Raw genomic sequence first — 18,481 nt, 5'->3', positions numbered from 1 at the left:
CTCCTAAGCTACATCATTTCTTTGATTAGGTAGAACTTAGACTAGTAGGTTTATTTACCCATCTCTCTTTATTTTTAGACATTTAACATTAAGGCTTACAATTGCTTTTACAAACAGGTATAGTATATCTAGAATAAAGCAAACATATTATTTACAATTAACATGGCTTTTACTTCAGTTTTATGCTTGATTAAAAGCTCATACAATCACTTTTTCATACATGAACAAAACCATAATGTACAATAATAAGGCCACAGTCCTGTCTGGGCAACTTAACAGGCTACCTTCCTCCCCTAGTACAAATGCCTAGTACAAAGCGCCTCTGATATTTTATATTCTTGTCTGTGTCACGAGATTTACTGAAACTTCCTTCATATCAGAAATGGTTAATTATAGTTCATTAGAGTTTTTTTCACATGGTTTTCAGGGAGTGGATATATTTCATTGTTTTCTAATTTAAAATTTGTCTTCTGGTTCAAAATGGTCATAGACACTTCTTTTTCAAAGATATACATCAACAATACCCTGGCCATAAATTTTGTGCAACAGAAGAAAACACACTAAGTACTTAGAAAAGTAAATGAAAACAGTCTCTGGCTGATTGCCGCTGCTCACGAAAAAGCATCTTATTTTTCTGACAGGCATTCATGGTCACCGTAGATTATATGCCTAGACCTGAAGATTGCTGCCCTTCTCAGGCTTATAGTTTCTCAGTGATTTCATATTATCTACTCTTCTATGCCTCACACTCCCAATATACTCTCTGTCCTTGTATCTGACATAGAAATAATTTAAACACAAACCCCAAAACAAATCCTGAATAGACTTTATGGAATCACATACTTAAAACTCTTAATCAGATAAATTAAAGCCACAATGCTACCTTTCAAATATTGATAACCACCACCACCATCACCACAGAATGCACAGTAAAACATCATATTTTATGCTCAATGTTAAAAGCAATTAAAATAAAACTCAGGAAAAAAGTGACACCATACCTCTATTCCATAATCAAAATAATTTCCAAACTTACCTGCAAAAGAAAAAAAAAAGATCAGTAAATCTCAAATCAGAATGAATTATAGTTCTTTTTTCTTTAGCAAATTAGACAAATTTGTCATCATAAACATAGTTAATCCTTAATTATCACCATGTGAATTAATCTCTGTAAATAAAGCTTTCTAGTTCTTGTAGATGCTAACAGGGCACACACTGATGTCCTCTAAGGCCAACTCTTTTCATGAAGAGAGTCCTTTTCCATGCATCTCTGAACCTAGTAGATGAGTTTTAGATCAAAAGCTTAAATAATTCCCTGGACCCAAGAAATTTGTAAATTACAAAACATATTCTGGGAGTCAAATATAAACAATGGGGAAAATGTTTCAGAATCAGACCGACCTGTCATTAAATCCCACTTCTACAGCTTGAGAACTCAAGTCACATGCCCCTGTGAGACTCAGTATTCTCTTCTGTAAAGTGAGGACATTATAGTTACCAAGTTAGACTATTCTGAGCATTAAATGAGGTTATGTTGTAGAAGCTCAGTAAATATTAATTCCCTCCTTGACTTCATGCAATCTTTTTACGCCTCTACTTGCAGAAGGATAGGTGTTTGGTGTAGTATATAAAGTATGAAAGAGCTTTAGGTAAATTAAAATGAACAGAAAAGATAAACAAATTCTACATGTTCCCATCTTCTTGGAACTGTGAACAAGTTTGGTTTATATGAAATATTAGTCTTCTTTTAAATGCTGAGAAATTTATTTTCCATTGTATGTTTAAGCATCTGACTCAGAGTTCAAACCATTAACTGAAGGGATAGCAGTCTTTAGCATAGCTTCTATGTCCCATTAATGCATTCTCTGACTGTTACTGTCCCTTGCAGTCTTATGAGTCTTCTCACCACTTCTGGAAATAGGCAGGGTGCTCCTGCCTCAGGGCACTTGCACTCACTGCTGCCTCTGTCCAGGAATCCAAACTGCCTATCCTTGTCCTCTTCAAGTCTTATTTCAAAGGGCCTCTTTCTCAATGAGGGCTAACCTGCCCTCTGAACCATACTCTTGTTCTTACTTTTAACTTCCTTTACTTTGCACTTTCTTTCCCCAGCAATTGTAACCTTCCAACACATAACATAACACAACTTACATTCAACATTTATCAAATCTTCCTGACCCTATATAAGCTACACAAAGCAGGGGCTTCTGTCTGTATCATTTCCCTAAAACCTACAATGAGTGAAGTGAAGTGAAAGTTGCTCAGTCGTGTCCACCTCTTTGCAACCCCACGGACTGTTCAGTCCATGGAATTCTCCAGGCCAGAATACTGGGGTAGGTAGCCGTTCCCTTTCCAGGGGATCTGCCCAACCCAGGGATCGAACCCAGGTTTCCAGCATTGCAGGCAGATTCTCTACCAGCTGAGCCACAAGGAAAGGCCTACAATAGAACCTACAATAATGCCTGGTAAATAGAAGATATTCAAAAAACACTGGTTTAAGGAATGAATAAAACATTCATAAAAGAGCCAAATACAAAAATATAAATTATACACATATAATTACAAGTTTTTTATATTTTATTCACACACTTTAAAGGTTTCATTTGTATATTATACACATGAATATTTGTATATTTATCACATTTATGAATATGGAACATATAATTCATTTTTTAGCTAGAAGTAAATCATTTTACTTTTAATTAATTTTGAAGATAGAAATTGTAGTGATCAGTAAATCTGTTGGCTAACATTTCCTCCTACCAGACACAAGTAGAAGCATGTAATCCTCTGTGGTTGATTAGGGCCATATGACTAGCTCTGGCCAGAGTCATGAGTGAACAAGCATGAACTGATGGTGTGAGAACCTCCAGGTTGCCTTCTGTGTCAAAGCCTCTGTCCTGGTGAGGTAGCTACCTCCTATGTACTGGGGAAAAAAAGCAAACCCTTGTTGTTACAAGATTCAGACGCTGCTTGTTAAGGCAGCTTGACTCAACCCATCCTGATGAATAGAGAAATTATGCATATATTATTAGCCAATTACACTCAAAGGCTTATTAAAGATGTATTATCTGTATCCATTCTGAATGCCCTTTCCCAAATCATTGTGTTTCTGCTGGTACTTAATTCCATAATTCTAAATAATATGTTTATGTTGTTCTTTCATGATTTTGAAATTTTTAGTTATGATCTATTAATTTATTGATATATTAGTTTATTGATTTATTACATATTAATCTATTAAAGAAATATTTAATTCTCTTTGATCTTCCTTCACTTCTTTCATCTAGTTAAATCACAATTTTCAGTTAAATTTATAATCACTGTTTGTGTATATTTACTATATAAATCTTACTTACTACTTATGTAGTAAGCAAGATTATATTCCTCTCATGGTATAACTTTTGTTTTTCCTGGAGTTAATAATTATCTTTCTTTTCTTCACATGTAAAATTTTCTTTGGTATTATTTTCCAAGTGGTTGCTCCTAATTACCACTGGGTTAGCTGAGGCCTCCACTGAGCCTTTATTCTTTTCTTCCTCTTCCTCTAGCAGTGTCAATCCTGAGGGAACATCCTCATAAAGCCCCTACACAAAAATCTCAGAGCATGTTTCTCAGAGAATCTGACCACAACATCCGAATTCCTCTCATCACTTGTTTTAGCGCCAGATCACAACCCCGCGGGGCGTCACGTCTGCTCTCTGAGTTTTCGACCTCTCCGATACATTTCTCCAGAATATTAACATCGAGTATTCTGTGGTAGGAGCTGTGGTTGAGAAGGGGGAGTTCAATGGGACATGGTAATCTTCCTTCCTATTCCCATGCTCTTCCTTTTGTTTATTTTAAAATTTTTATTTATTAATTTATATCCTTGGCTGCTCTGGGTCTTCGTTGCTTTGCACAGGCTTTCTCTAGTTGCAGCAATCAGGGGCTATTCTTCATTGCGGTCTGTGGGCTTCTCATTGCAGAGGCTTCTCCTGCAGAGCATGAGCTTCAGGTGTGCAGGCTTCAACAGTTGCAGCACTCGGGATTTAGTGGGCAGGCTCAGTAGTTGTGGCACATGGGCCCAGTTGCTCCATGGCATGTGGAATCCTCCTGGACCAGGGATCAAACCTGTGTCCCTTGCCTTGGCAGGTGGATTCTTATCCACTGTGCCACTAGGGAGGTCCACCCTTCCTTTTAAATCCCTCTATTTAATTGGAGATGATATGATCACATATAGTCAATTCACCACCATTAATCAGAAGTTCATAGATTTTTACATTACTCATGTAATTGCTCTTCTCTATTAACATGAATTAAACATACTTTTATTTATTAAAAGCAGAAAAGGGCATAAGAACAATTCCCAAACTGTGGCATGGAATATTCATTTTTGAAATTTTAGAGTTCAGTTGAATAATAAGAGTTCAGTTGAATAATAAAAATAAGGAAAAGACTACAGAGTCAAATAATGTGGAAGATATTGGCTTGACAATGTTGAAGAAAAACATTTTTTTTCATTACAGGACTTTTAAGAGCTTTGGATATAATAATTGGGATGTGGCAATTCTAGAACATAGGGAACATTTACAGAAAAATTGAACCATTCCCCCCTGGACATCAGTTAATATAAGAGTAAGTCATCTTTTAGAATACTGCTTGGGAATCTGCACAAGGCATGTTAAACTGAGTTCTATACCAATCACAATGTTTCTATTACTCCTACAAGAACTGCTTTAACTTAACTGGAGAGGTATAATAAATTGGTAATCACCTGAAAAACAGACAGTAGTGAGGAATAAAACACTTTTACTCCCTTTCAGGTGATTGTCTTTATCTATTAGACCAGTCTGCCTGCTAAATTAAAATTAGTTACAATATTTGAATTATGATCCTTTAATGTAAAATTTCCTCTTCCAGAATATTCTTGACTAGAAGTCAATTTCTCACTACCCTGAAGTTTGTTCAAGAAATGTGCTTATTTTTGAATCTATCTTTGTGTCTCTAGTTCAGCCTGTGCCAAAATGTTCTCTGTGGAGTACCAAACCCATTAGATACTCTGAAAATAAACAAAAATGTTCCATATTTAACAAAGTTTAGAATATTGTGCACATGGTATCTCTGGAGATTTAAAATATTTATTTATTCTATTAAAGACTTTAGGAATCTTACAGAGAGACATCAGTTTTATTTTGTGAATCACAGCTTATCTGACAATAGAATCGCTTTGCGTGTAGAGCCTATCGATATTATATGGAACTAGAGAAGGCAATTGCATAGAGTCAGACACGACTGAAGCGACTTAGCAGCAGCAGCAGAGAAGGCAATGGCACCCCACTCCAGTACTCTTGCCTGGAAAATCCCATGGATGGAGGAGCCTGGTGGGCTGCAGTCCATGGGGTCGCAAAGAGTCAGACACGACTGAGCGACTTCACTTTCACTTTTCACTTTCATGCATTGGAGAAGGAAATGGCAACCCACTCCAGTGTTCTTGCCTGGAGAATCCCAGGGACGGGGGAGCCTGGTGCGCTGCCATCTATGGGGCCGCACAGAGTCAGACACGACTGAAGAGACTTAGCAGCAGTATTCTACACAACTTACTTTGGGACATACTGACTTAAGCTACTAGAGTTCCTAATAGTAAGAGATAAAGGAAACATAAACTACCATAAATATTAAACAGGAGAAAGTGGGGCTCCAGTGGTCCTGCCCCCCAAAAGGTGATTTTTTATGAATGCACCCTACTTCTTAATGAGAAAGGAAGAGGAAACAGAGAACTACCACTCTGACTGTCTGGATATATTGAAATGTAGGGTAGAATATGGTTCAGGATCTTTTGCTCCAATATATCAACCTCATGCTGCCAGGGCTTCATTTACTCATGAAAATGGGTTCAAGGCTAAGATGTAATACCAAAATACATCTTTTATTTTGGAGATGAAAAACATCAAAGACTTGACATACCATGAATGACATAAGCCTAATATTAAAATGTTATCTTTGTTGATGTCAGGAACTTTAAAAAACTAAACACTATAAATATTGCTTCCCTGGTAGCTCAGATGGCAAAGAATCTGCCTGCAATGCAGGAGATGAGAGTTCAATCCCTGGGTTCAGAAGATTCCCTGAAGGAGGGCATGGCAACCCACTCCAGTATTCTTGCCCAGAGAATCCTCATGGACAAAGGACCTGGTGGGCTACAGTCCATGGGGGTCTCAAAGAGTCAGACATGACTGAGTGACTAAAGCAAACAGCTGAAAGACTCAAACAATATGGCTAAAATATTTCATCGTGGTTTTATTCATCTATATATTTTATGAAATTATATGACCATGAGCTTCTGGAGATGAAATAATAAGATCAAATCTTTGTTTTCACCCCCAAAACTTCTAGATTTTCCTGTGCATTATGTAAAATATATGAGTTTAAAATATGAAGTCCATCAACAGGTTTATAAGTAAACCTCAGGGGAGCTGTTGAAACATCTGAGATTATATGCAAAATAATGTATAGATTTGCATTTCTCAAGGGAGTAGAATCATAGATTTAATCAAATTTTCAAAGCACCCTTAAACCTCCAAAAAGAGATAGATCACTTGAGGAGATAAATCTCTAAGGACTCTTTATGTTCTGATCACAGTTTATGTTTTATGGAAAGTGCCATAAGTCATATTTATAATCAGTAATATCTTTGCTGGAACTTTTATTTTTAGACATTTAAGAAATTTAAGAATAAAACATTGTAAAGTCTACAATTAGTTTATGGAAGCTGGTTAAAATAAACAAATTTTATATTTGTATTTTCAGTTCAGTTCAGTTGCTCAGTCGTGTCCAACTCTTTGCAACCCCATGAATAGCAGCATGCCAGGCCTCCCTGTCCATCACCAATTCCTGGAGTCCACCCAAATCCACGTCCATTGAGTCGGTGATGCCATCCAACCATCTCATCCTCTGTCGTCCCCTTCTCCTCCCACCCCCAATCTTTCCCAGCAACAGGGTCTTTTCAAATGAGTCAGCTCTTTGCATCAGAGGTGGCCAAAGTATTGGAACCTCAGCTTCAACATCAGTCCTTCCAATGAACACCCAGGATTGATCTCCTTTAGGATGGACTGGTTGGATCTCCTCTTCTCCAACACCACAGTTCAAAAGCATCAATTCTTTGGCGCTCAGCTTTCTTTATAGTCCAACTCTCACATCCATACATGACCACCGGAAAAACCATTTGTTATTTTAATTTGCATTAAAACAAAAAGTTTTAATACAAATATTTTTATTCTGCAGCAAGAGCAGAGAATCACTTTATCTAGAGATCTTATTTGAGGGAGAAACTGAACTGCCCACAAGATGGCTCTCTATAATCTTGAATATATGAGTTTACCAACCCAACTTCTCAAAAAGCTATTTCTAACATCTTTTACATTTCCTATGCACAATAAATGGTTCTCTGACACTGCTTTATTTCTTGCTGGAATATCTAGCAATGCCTGACAAAGTGTTCCTGTTTTTCTAGAGAATCGATTAATGAACAGACATTTCAAACATTCACAGTTTATTTTTTAATAATTTACTTATTGTATAAATAAAATTTGCACATTTTACTACATTATTACCACCTTATTGTGTCTCCTACACACAACAGCCCTGTACTATGCATAGTAATAAATTTTTTATAAAAGGAATTAACATTTTAAAAGCAAATCATGGTTCTTATTTTTCAGGGAAGACAAAATTTCCATATCAAAATATTTCAATTTAATTGAAATAGTACATTTCAATTAAAAATGATTAGTATAGACAAATTATAGATGTACAAGGAAGAAGAGACAACAGTGTGGGTTTCAATTAGGTAAAAGACCTTGTGGGGCTGGACTATAAAGAACTACAAGACTTGCATCAGAAGAAGTGAAGGGGGAATATTTCAGAAAGGGCAAATATTACAAGGAAAAGCTTGGAATGATGTGGTCATGGCAGGAAAGAAAATTATTTCCCTGTAGTGAAGGTTGGGTGAATTATAGAGTGTTGAAGCCCACTCCAAGGGGAAAGAAAGGTAACTAATGCTTATTTAGGCTATACCATGATACATGCTATAATTAAGTGACCCCTCTGCCTTAGTGATATATGCATGTACCTCTTACTGAGGTACTGGACCTGTGGTGCTGTATTGGGTATTTCAAGGGAAGGTGCTTCTTTTCTAACTGTTGTATGAAATTCCAGTATACAATCACCAGAAGTAGAGAAAGATACTCAGATAGAAAATCAGAAAGGAGGAGGTGAGCTGTAAGCAGAAGAGGAGTTTAAGCTTCTTTGTCATGCTTCTCTATCTCCTGGGAGAAGAATGTATCTTTGTGGTAAGGTTTCTGCTCCCTGGTGTGGAGTGGGAGTCAGAACTAAGACTTTTCATAAGGCATGGAATTTGAGTAAAATGGCTCCTATAATAAGTCAGATTATCTAGTCTCATGCTGTTTTGATTTAACTTATTTCCTTTTGTCAGTAAAGTCTTATTAAAGAATGTCTGTTTTGCCTCAGCTGTTGCCTATAAAAAAAGGAGAGCTTTTATGTTTTTTATCCATATTTGGATAAACTGGGTTAAGAGGAGCAGTCTCTACCTTACGAAAAGATGATGATAATGAAAAGAAAAATGAGAAAGACCTGAAAGAAAAAAAAAAAAAAAGAGTTCATCTTAGGAGAAAGAACACCGCAACATGTGGCCTAGCTGCTCACTCCAAATTCAGAACGTTCCTTCATTCTACGCTTGAGCCCCCAATTTACAAGTCAAACTGTCTACTCAACATCCCCTTATAAGCATTTCTATTTAATATGTTCATAACACAGCTTCTAATCTTTTCTCTCCAAGCCTTATTTTTTGTGTGTTGTCTCATCTCAGTTTTTGGCAACTCCATCCTTCCAGCTGCTCAGCCCAGAACTGTGGTCAACCACCATCATTTCTCATGATGAATGTCCCCCTTACATTATCTGTTCCTTCCCTTATCCTCCGCAAGTTTATTTGAAATTAGCAGTTAGAGTGAACTTATTAAAACTTGTTCAAAGCTCCTTGCTGGCTTATAGTTTCACTCAGAATTAAGACCAAATAGAAGGTCCACAAAGATCTTCATGAATTGCCAGTTATCTGCCCCTGCCCCTACCCGCTTCACCCACCTATGATTTTTCTCCAACTTCCCTGGTGGCTCAGATGGTAAAGAATTCACCTGCAATGCAGGAGACCCAGGTTCAGTCCCTGGGTTGGGAAGATCCTCTGGAGGAGAGTATTGCAAACCACTCCAGTATTCTTGCCTGGAGAATCCCCATGGACAGAGGAGCCTGGCAGGTGATAGCCCGTGAGGTCGACAAGAGTTGGACGTGACTGAGTGACTAACACTTCCACTTTTTTTTCACTGTCCCCACCCCTACTTATGTTTCATCTCCAGCTTTGTCTCTTCCTGTGCTCCACTTTGCTACTTTACCCTAGTCTTCAGGGCTTCTGGACTGTTCCTCAATCATGGCAGCAAGACTCCTTATCTTCCTTCTGCTTAGAACACTCTTCCCTCACTTACCCACCTCCTTCATGTATCTGATGAAATTTCAACTTTTCAATGAGACCTTCCCTAATTATCCTACTGAAAATTCCACCACATCTACACATATTCATTAACTCCTTCTCTGATTCTTTTTATTCATAGCATTGATCAAAAAATCACTTGCTCCCCAGCCTGTGTTATTTTCTTATCTTTTTCTCCTAAAAAGAATATAAATATCACCAGGGTCTAATTTTTACTCACTGTTGTATCTCCTCCAACACACAATAAAACTTGGAACTTAGTATGCCTATAATAGATATTTACTGAATACACAATTTTTAAAAAGTCTTAATTTCTTTGTTCTCCTGAAAAAATCAGCCCATCTGCCAACACTGGCGTGCATTTTCACCCGGCAACACCTTTTAGGAGCCTAGAAGTAGTAGCACAGGCAGATGAGGGCGCACTTCCCTTTGGTCAGGACCATGACCTGCCTCCTCCATCTGCATTACCTGCCTGACCCCTGTCGATGTGTGAGTTGGGACCTCTGCTGGGAGAGCTTGAATGGAGAGCAAGAGAATCACATGAGAAATTTCACCATGTCACCAGGGAGTAGCAGGTAGGAGTGATACAATGATCCTAGACATAGTCATGCCAGTAGCTTTTGTCCAAGTGCAGATACAAATGAATGAGGAGTGTGTGAGGTTAGGTTAACATGCCAAGGAATGAAGGACAGACGAGGCAGAGTTTGAAGGCAGGATTAACAGAACTTAACAGTTGGTTGGATATTGGAAATGAAAGGAAAGAAAGAGCAATGACGACTGATATTTCTAGACTGGTTGATTAAGAGCATGGTAATTCAGTGTTATAAGGAAACTTAGGAGAGTCAACCTAAGAGATCAGAAGACCTACATGTGAAAGAAATACACTGATCTTGATGAATATAAATGTAGTTTGAAGACACAGATACAAAGGTATTCGATAATGAAAAAGAACCCTGAGATCAACGCCAGAGATGAGGATTCAATCTGGCATCATGTTTATATACCACCTATGAAAAGACACATTATGATGAAGGGCATCTCAAGAACAGAACATATAGAACAAGATTCAAAAACAGGGCATGGAAGAAAACATTCACAATTACAAGTCAAGTGGTTGAAATGAGATTTAAAGGCAAAAGTCCTCTCTTCCCCCGTCCAAAGAACACACACCTAGTCAAACACAAGTGCTCATGGTGCAGGGTGCTGAAACCGGCTGCTTCCACACTCCATGTGTGTCCCTCCCCTCCCCATTCTGCATCTAAGATAATCTTATTCTAGTGAACACAAATTATAAATGGCACCAGGAATATCTGAATAGGTTCCCTCCTTTTCCTTCCCTGACTTTGTATTTCTAGACCATATATATATACTCTGTGTAAATCTCTGGGCAAAGAGAAAGTATGTCTATCTTCTGGCTTGTAGAATATCAATTTTAAAAAGACTGGTTATTTTAAATTCAAATGCCATATAAAACCCATCTTCTTTAACAAAGGGCAGCACCAAGGACAGCGCTAAGAATGTAACAGGTGTTCTCCATTCTCCTCCTTTCCTCTGAAACTCACTTAAAATCAAAGTTTTATCATTCTAGAATAAAGGTATTTTCACTACAAGTGGAAGATAAACGTGATCAAAGTTCTCTCCACACTCTAAAAAAGTTCAGTCTGTAAAGTTGGAAGTATAATTTTTATTCTGTTATTAATTAAGGGCCATGGCCTTTGAAGTCTAATGCTTAAATGTTGGGTACTCATTTCTTTGGATTGAAGGGGTCATAAGGTGTTTTCCACCTATCATGCTCTGAAGGAAAGCTTCCTTTGAGTTGCTAGAATGTTACTTTGGCTGCCAAACAGACCCACAGAGGCCCACTCTCTGTATTGGCAGATAAACGACAGCAGATGGATCAAATATGCACCCTGCCTCCTCAGCAAGCCGGCAGCCTCAGAAGAAGGGGTGTGCCCCTGAAGCACTGTGCAGGTTACTCCACTAGCATCCATGGCGCTGTCATAGCTGGGGAAAGGGCAACTGGCAAATCACTACACATAGCAGGCAAAATGCCACCCTCACAAATTCTGCAGGCACATTTTCTTCACTCACGCCTTGTCATTCTGCCGAGGGCAGAATTCTGGACCAAGATGTTTTGCCATCCTGGAATTTCTTTTTTTTTGGCCCACTGTATAGAAAGATAATCAACATTAAAGCATTGAGGCATGTGTTGTCATTTATAGTCATTTCATTAGTGCTATCAGTGTAGCAGGAAATGAATACCAAAGTGAATTAACAATTCATTGAGGGTATACAATCTTACGCATATACAATCTTACTGTATCATCGTTTTTTACTACTGTTAGTAAAAATAATAAAAGCTAACACTTTCATAGTGCTCACCATCAGCAGGGCACAGTTCCAAGGTCTTAAAATATATTAACTTTAAATTTTTTTCTACAACCTTATAAGCTGAGCATTACCAACCTTATTTTAGATATAAGGGGAAACTATAATAATAGTTATTACTCATAACAATACTAACAGCAACAAAAGCTAAACAGGAGTAGTTATTATGGGTTAGCTACTATCATACATATTTATCTGTGTGTATATATGTATGCACATAAACATATATGGAAGTAAAAGCGAAAGTCACTTGTCATGTCCGACTCTTTGCAACCCCATGGACTGTAGTCCATGGAACTCTCCAGGCCAGAAATACTGGAGTGGGTAGCCTTCTCCAGGGGATCTTCCCAACCCAGGGATCAAACCTAGGTCTCCCACATTGCAGGTGGATTCTTTACTAGCTGAGCCACAAGGGAAGGCCAATAAACACATATATGTGTATGTATATATAGGTATATACAGATAGTATATACATATATATATATATTTATATATATATATTTATGTAAACTTTTTAAATTCTCACAATAGCCATGTAAGTTTGGCATTATTATTTTCATTTAGAAATGAGGAAACTAGTAACAGTAATAATGAATAATGCCAGTAATAGTATTAACAGATAATTTTGTGAGTTTAATATGTGTCAGCAGATTAGTATCTGAAATGCAGATGTCATCTTATTTAGCTTTCAACAGAGGTTGACATCACCATCCTGGTTTTAGAGATGATGAAACTTTAAGACTCCAAAGACAAACAGCTAATAAGTGGGGGCTTGGGTTTTCAACTCAGATACTGAGTCCAAGAGCTGGCCCAGTCACCAGCATGGTAGGCCACAGATAACTCACTCTGGAGATACAGCTGTGAGTGAGACAGGTTGTGACCACAGGAATTAACACTGAGTGAAGTTTGTTTTACAACATATGATATCCGCTAGAAAATCTGTTTTTCCATCTATTTTTTGAGGGCCCAGTACCTGCAAAGTTGTGCACAAAGCAGTGGGAGACACGCGAGAAGGGTTTATATATAGACTGCAGCTTCACAGGGGCTCGGGATCCCATGGGGGAGAGAGACATGTGGGTGAATAATGCCAGAGAGCAGTGAGGGGCCAAGAGTGGGATGAACTGCAGAACACCAGGCCTCTGGTGTGGAACTCCACGGGATCACAGTGAAAGGAGCAAGCTTCTCCTGGGCTCTGTGTCTCTATTGACTGCATGCAGCTCTGCTGATGTCGCTCTTGCAGCTTGTGAATTTCTCAGCTAACAGAAAAGACAGAGGGCACTGGCTGTTGCTGCTCAGCAAGAGAACTGTGCTGCTCTAGAGGGAAAAGTCTGACATAGCAAAATTCTATTTACTCCATTTCCAACACACCTTTCTTTCAGGGAGCCTGGCAGTCCAACCAGCCAAGTGAATGCATGCTGGAAAGCCCTTCCTTTGGACAAAGCGCATGACTTTTCTGTCAAATCAGGGAGCCCTCACAGCGTATGTTCTGCCAACCCTGGTGAAGGTCAAACAATTCTGGATGCTTTTGAATCAAAGGGAATATTAAACCTGCAAGCTTGGGTTATGGTTATTCTGAGAGTGAAGGTGTGACTGTACACAAGTCAGACGAATTCTATAAAGCACTGCACAGAAAATCAACTTCTTTATGCTTATTTCACTCTTTGTAAAGAGGATTACCTCCTCTATGTGTGAATTCAATAACTCCTAGCGATATAGAGACTTCTTTTTATCCTGATTTTTTTACATGAGAAACGAGAAGATGGGAAGTGAAAAGCATTAGCTATAAACCATCTTCAGAGCATTGCAGTAGGATCAGCTAAGACCTGAACAATGTGCTGGCTTCAGTGTCTACAACCGCAGTCATCCACCAGCACTGAATCTGCTGGTCTGACTGTCCAGATGTTCATGTCTCCTCTCTCCTGAACGGTCAGGCAAGCCAGCCTCACTTCTGCCAACAAAGAGTACTACTATTCCTGTCTCTACAGCTAGTAATGATGTTACACCTACCAAGTATTAAAGGGAAAATGGCACAACCCACTCGAATGTTATACAACCCCAACCCAAGACATATAGCTGTGATTGGGCTAACAAATATAGGACATTTATCATATTTGAAAACGTGGTTGCTTTGGTTCCTTTTAAATTAACTAACGAATTATTGAACCCATTTTTTGCCAAGATTGTACAATACAGCTTAGAACTAGTGATGGGTGCTATGGTGCCATCCCTCTCATTCTTTCTGAAACTCTTTTAGTCCTTTCTTCTGCTATATAACTTGATAGCTCTAACTGAAGTAGAAAAATATCGACATCTGTTTTATTGACTACAAAGCCTTTGACTGTGTGGATCACAACAAACTGTGGCAAATTCTTCAAGAGATGGGAATGCCAGACCACCTTATCTGCCTCCTGAGAAATCAGTATGCAGGTCAAGAAGCAACAATTAGAACCGGACATGGAACAATGGACTGGTTTCAAATTGGGAAAGGAGTATGTCAAGGCTGTATATTGTCATCCTGCTTATTTCACTTATATACAGAGTACATTATGTGAAATGCTGGGCTGGATGAAGCACAAGCTGGAATCTAGATTTCCAGGAGAAATGTCAACAATCTCAGATATGCAGAAGACACCAAAAGAACCTCTTCATGAAAGTGAAAGAGGAGAGTGAAAAAGCTGGCTTAAAACTCAATATTCAAAAAACGAAGGTCATGGCATCCAGTCCCATCACTTCCTGGAAAATAGATGAGAAACAATGGAAACAGTGACAGACTCTTTTCTTGGGCTCCAGAATCACTGCAGATGGTGACTGCAGGCATGAAATTAAAAGATGCTTGCTCCTTGGAAGAAAAGCTATGACAAACCCAGACAGCACATTAAAAAGCAGAGAGGTTACTTTGCTGGAAAAGGTCCATATAGTCAAAGTTATGGTTTTTCCAGTAGTCATGTATGGTTGTAAGAGTTGGACCATAAAGAAAGCTGAACACTGAAGAATTGATGCTTTTGAACTTTGGTATTGGAGAAGACTCTTGAGAGTCCCTTGGGCTGCAAAGAGATCAAACTAGTCAATCCTAAAGGAATTATTCCTGAATATTCATTGGAAGGACTGATGCTAAAGCTGAAGCTCCAATACTCTGGCCACCTGATGCAAAGAACTGACTCACTGGAAAAGACCCTGATGCTGGGAAAGATTGAAGGCAGGAGGAGAAGGGGACAAGAGAAGATGAGATGATTGGATGGCCGACTCTATCCAATCCGACTCGATGGACATGAGTTTGAGTAGGCTCCCGAGTTGGTGATGGACAGGGAAGCCTGGTGTGCTGCAGTCCATGGGATCACAAAGAGTTGGCCACGACTGAGTGACTGAATGAACTAACTAACTAACCTCTGACTTCCCATTATGAACAATGAGGATTTCACACTTAAATCATCTCCCTTCCTCACTTTCTTCTGTCTTCTCAATTAAGTTACATAACAATTGATGGTTAAATGGAAACTCAGCTTCTGTCTTTTTACCCCTGGGGAGGAATGTTACTATAAGTCAAATAGTGGTTATGTTCCATTTGTTGAATAACCTTTTTTTTTTCTGAAGTTATAAACTGCCTCCTTTTTATTTGCTTAATTTTATGCGACATTATCACTAATTATTCCAGAAATCTCTAAAGTAATTTTAACAGTTCTGTGTAATATATTTTCTGCCTGGGTCAAGCAGATCAATTATTTTATCAGTTTCCTCACACTAGAGTGATGAGTTAGCTAGTTATAGAATGCCAGGTTGCAAATTATTTTCATTTAGAATTTTGAATGCATTGCTCCATTGTCTCCTCAGCATTAATATGCTTTTTTAGAGGATAAAATCAATAGTTCATGAATCACTATCAGAAATATCAAGATATATCTTTTGTATGCATTTGTTTTCTTCATTGTTCTAGGTACTTATGGGCCTTTTTAATGAAGAAAAATATGTTCTTCAATTTGATGACATTTTTCTGTTATTTCTTTGATGAGCTCATTTCCTCTGTTTTCCTTTCTCCAACTCCTAGTATCTAGAACTTACTAACAGAACTGTTTTTTATAATTTCCTTCTGTTGTTCATCTTTTCATCTTTTTGTTGATAGATTTCTAAAACTTTATTTTCAACTTTTCTACTGATGTTTTAAATTTCATTTACCCTTGTCTTAAGTTTTAATAGCTGTTTTTCTCTTGCTAATTTTGCATGTTATCATCTTGTTTAATGAATTTAATAAGTTTGTTCTCTTGAGAATATCATATTTTTCCTGAAACTTCCATTTGTTTCTTAAATTATCTATTTATTATTTTTTTCATTTGTTTTATACTTTATGTTGGGGAGTTTCCTTAGAGGAAAACATTTATGTAGGCTTGGCAGTCCATTCATTTTAAAGAGGGACACACTAAAATGCTGACTGGGAGTTGTGCATGTCTTAAGTGGGCTTGCAGAGTCTTGGGATTCACTGTAGGTTAACTGGGAAATAAAGAGCCTTGGATTTTTCACTGGGCAGTCATATAATGCTGGTATCTGTAGGTCTCTTCTCTGAGTGGTGATTCCATTTTGGGGGAGATTCTTCAATCTCCTGCCTTGGCATTATGAGCCTAACTTGCAGAGTTCTTGTCCCAGTGTGCTACAAGGAAGACAGAGCTTTTCTATGCGTCTGATGTGGGCTTCCCTCATAGCTCAGTCGATAAAGAATCTGCCTATAATGCAGGAGACCCAGGTTCAATTCTTGGGTTGGGAAGATCCTCTGGAGAAGGAAATGACAACCCACTCTAGAATTCCTACCTGGAGAATCAGGCTACAGTCCATAGGGTCGCAAGAGTCAGACACAACTTAGCAACTAAACCACTGCCATACATCTGATACTTTGATTAAATTTCTCACCTTCCACTGTACCTGGTATCTCCAAGTCATAACCTCTCATGCTTAATTTCTTCACAGAATAAATTTCCAATATTGTGATGAGAATGAAGTGGAATTGCTGTGCAGGCTGAGAGGAGGACCTGTGGAAACATCTACTTCATATGCAGATTTTCCATCAATCTCCACCTATTTTTAAGTTCCTCCACTAACACCCTCCTCTGTGAGCATTTTGTAATTAGCATTCACAGTCTTGCTAATTCCAGTTCTCTATTTTCCATTTCTAAAATGTTTCTCTCTCATCTCCAGCTGTTTCCTTTCTCATCTCTCTATTCTTGGGAATTTATACCCTTCTATTCCCTCGCCATCATTTTAAGACAGGATTTTCAAAGGCTGCAGTTTAAAAGGTTGCATTGGTTTCCTCCTGCTGTCATAACATACACCACAGACCAGGAGGCTTAAACAACAGAGATTTGTTTCCTCACAGTTCTGAAGGATAAAAACCCAAGATCAAAATGTCAGGAGGTTTGGTTTCTTCTGAGGCCTCTCTTTTTGGCTTACAGATGGCCCCCTTCTTGCTATGCGTTCACATGGTCGTCACCCTGTGTGTGCAAATGTCTGATGTTTCTCTTTCTGTTTCCAAATTTCCTCTTCTTATAAGTATACAAGTCACACTGGATTGGGGTCCATCCTAACTGCCTTTAACATAGTTGTTTAACTTAATCATCTTTACCTCCAAATACAGGGACTTTTTGAGGTTCTAGGGATTAGGATTTTAAAATATGAAAGTTTTGGGGACAAAATTCAGTCCATAACAAAAGTATGCTCAAAACATTAAAAAAAAATTTATCCATGCACCTATGGACACCTTATCTTTGACAAAGAAGGCAAGAATATACAATGGAGAAAAGATAGCCTCTCTAATAAGTGGTGCTGGGAAAGCTGGACAGCTACATGTAAAAGAATGAAACTAGAACACCTCCTAACACCACACACAAAAATAAACTCAAAATGGATTAGACTTAAATGTAAGGGCAGAAAATATAAAGCTCTTAGAGGAAAACACAGGTAGTATGACTCCTTGACATAAATCACAAGAAGATCCTCTATGACCCACCTCTTAGAGTAATGGAAAAAATAAATAAATAAATAAATAAAAGGGACCTAATTAAAAGCTTTTGCACAGCAAAGGAAACTATAAACAAGCTGAAAAGACAACCTCAGAACGGTAGAAAATAAAGCAAATGAAACAAGTGAGAAAGAATTAATCTCCAAAATATACAAGCAGCTCATGCAGTTCAATAAATATGAGAAAAAACAAACAACTCAACCCAAAAGTGGGCATAAACAGACATTTCTCCAAAGAAGATATATAGATGACCAACAAACACATGAAAAGATGCTCAATATCACTCATTATTAGATAAACACAAATCAAAACGACGAGATACCACTTCACACTGATTAGAATGGCCAGCATCAAAAAATATACAAACAGTAAATCCTGGAGAGGATGGAGGAACAGGAACCCTCTTGCACTGTTGGTGAGAATGTAACTTGATATACTATGGAAGATAGTATGGAGATTCCTTAAAAAGCTATGAATAAAACTACCATATGACCCAACAAGCTCACTACTGGGCATATACCCTGAGGAAACCATAACTGAAAAAGACACATGTACCC

At 38.1% G+C, this 18,481-nt stretch overlaps 1 protein-coding gene across 9 annotated transcripts in view; it reads right to left on the bottom strand.

Moving 5' to 3' along the window:
• Positions 1-18,481, bottom strand: part of PDE4D (phosphodiesterase 4D) — a 1,603,025-nt gene that overhangs the window by 402,876 nt on the left and 1,181,668 nt on the right. The window lies entirely within an intron of this gene.

Source organism: Bos javanicus, chromosome 20 (assembly GCF_032452875.1).
Source record: "Bos javanicus breed banteng chromosome 20, ARS-OSU_banteng_1.0, whole genome shotgun sequence".
In the NCBI taxonomy this organism is placed as follows: domain Eukaryota; kingdom Metazoa; phylum Chordata; class Mammalia; order Artiodactyla; family Bovidae; genus Bos; species Bos javanicus.
The sequence above is the reverse complement of the archived record's forward strand: the minus strand, read 5'-3'. Positions and strand labels throughout refer to the sequence as shown.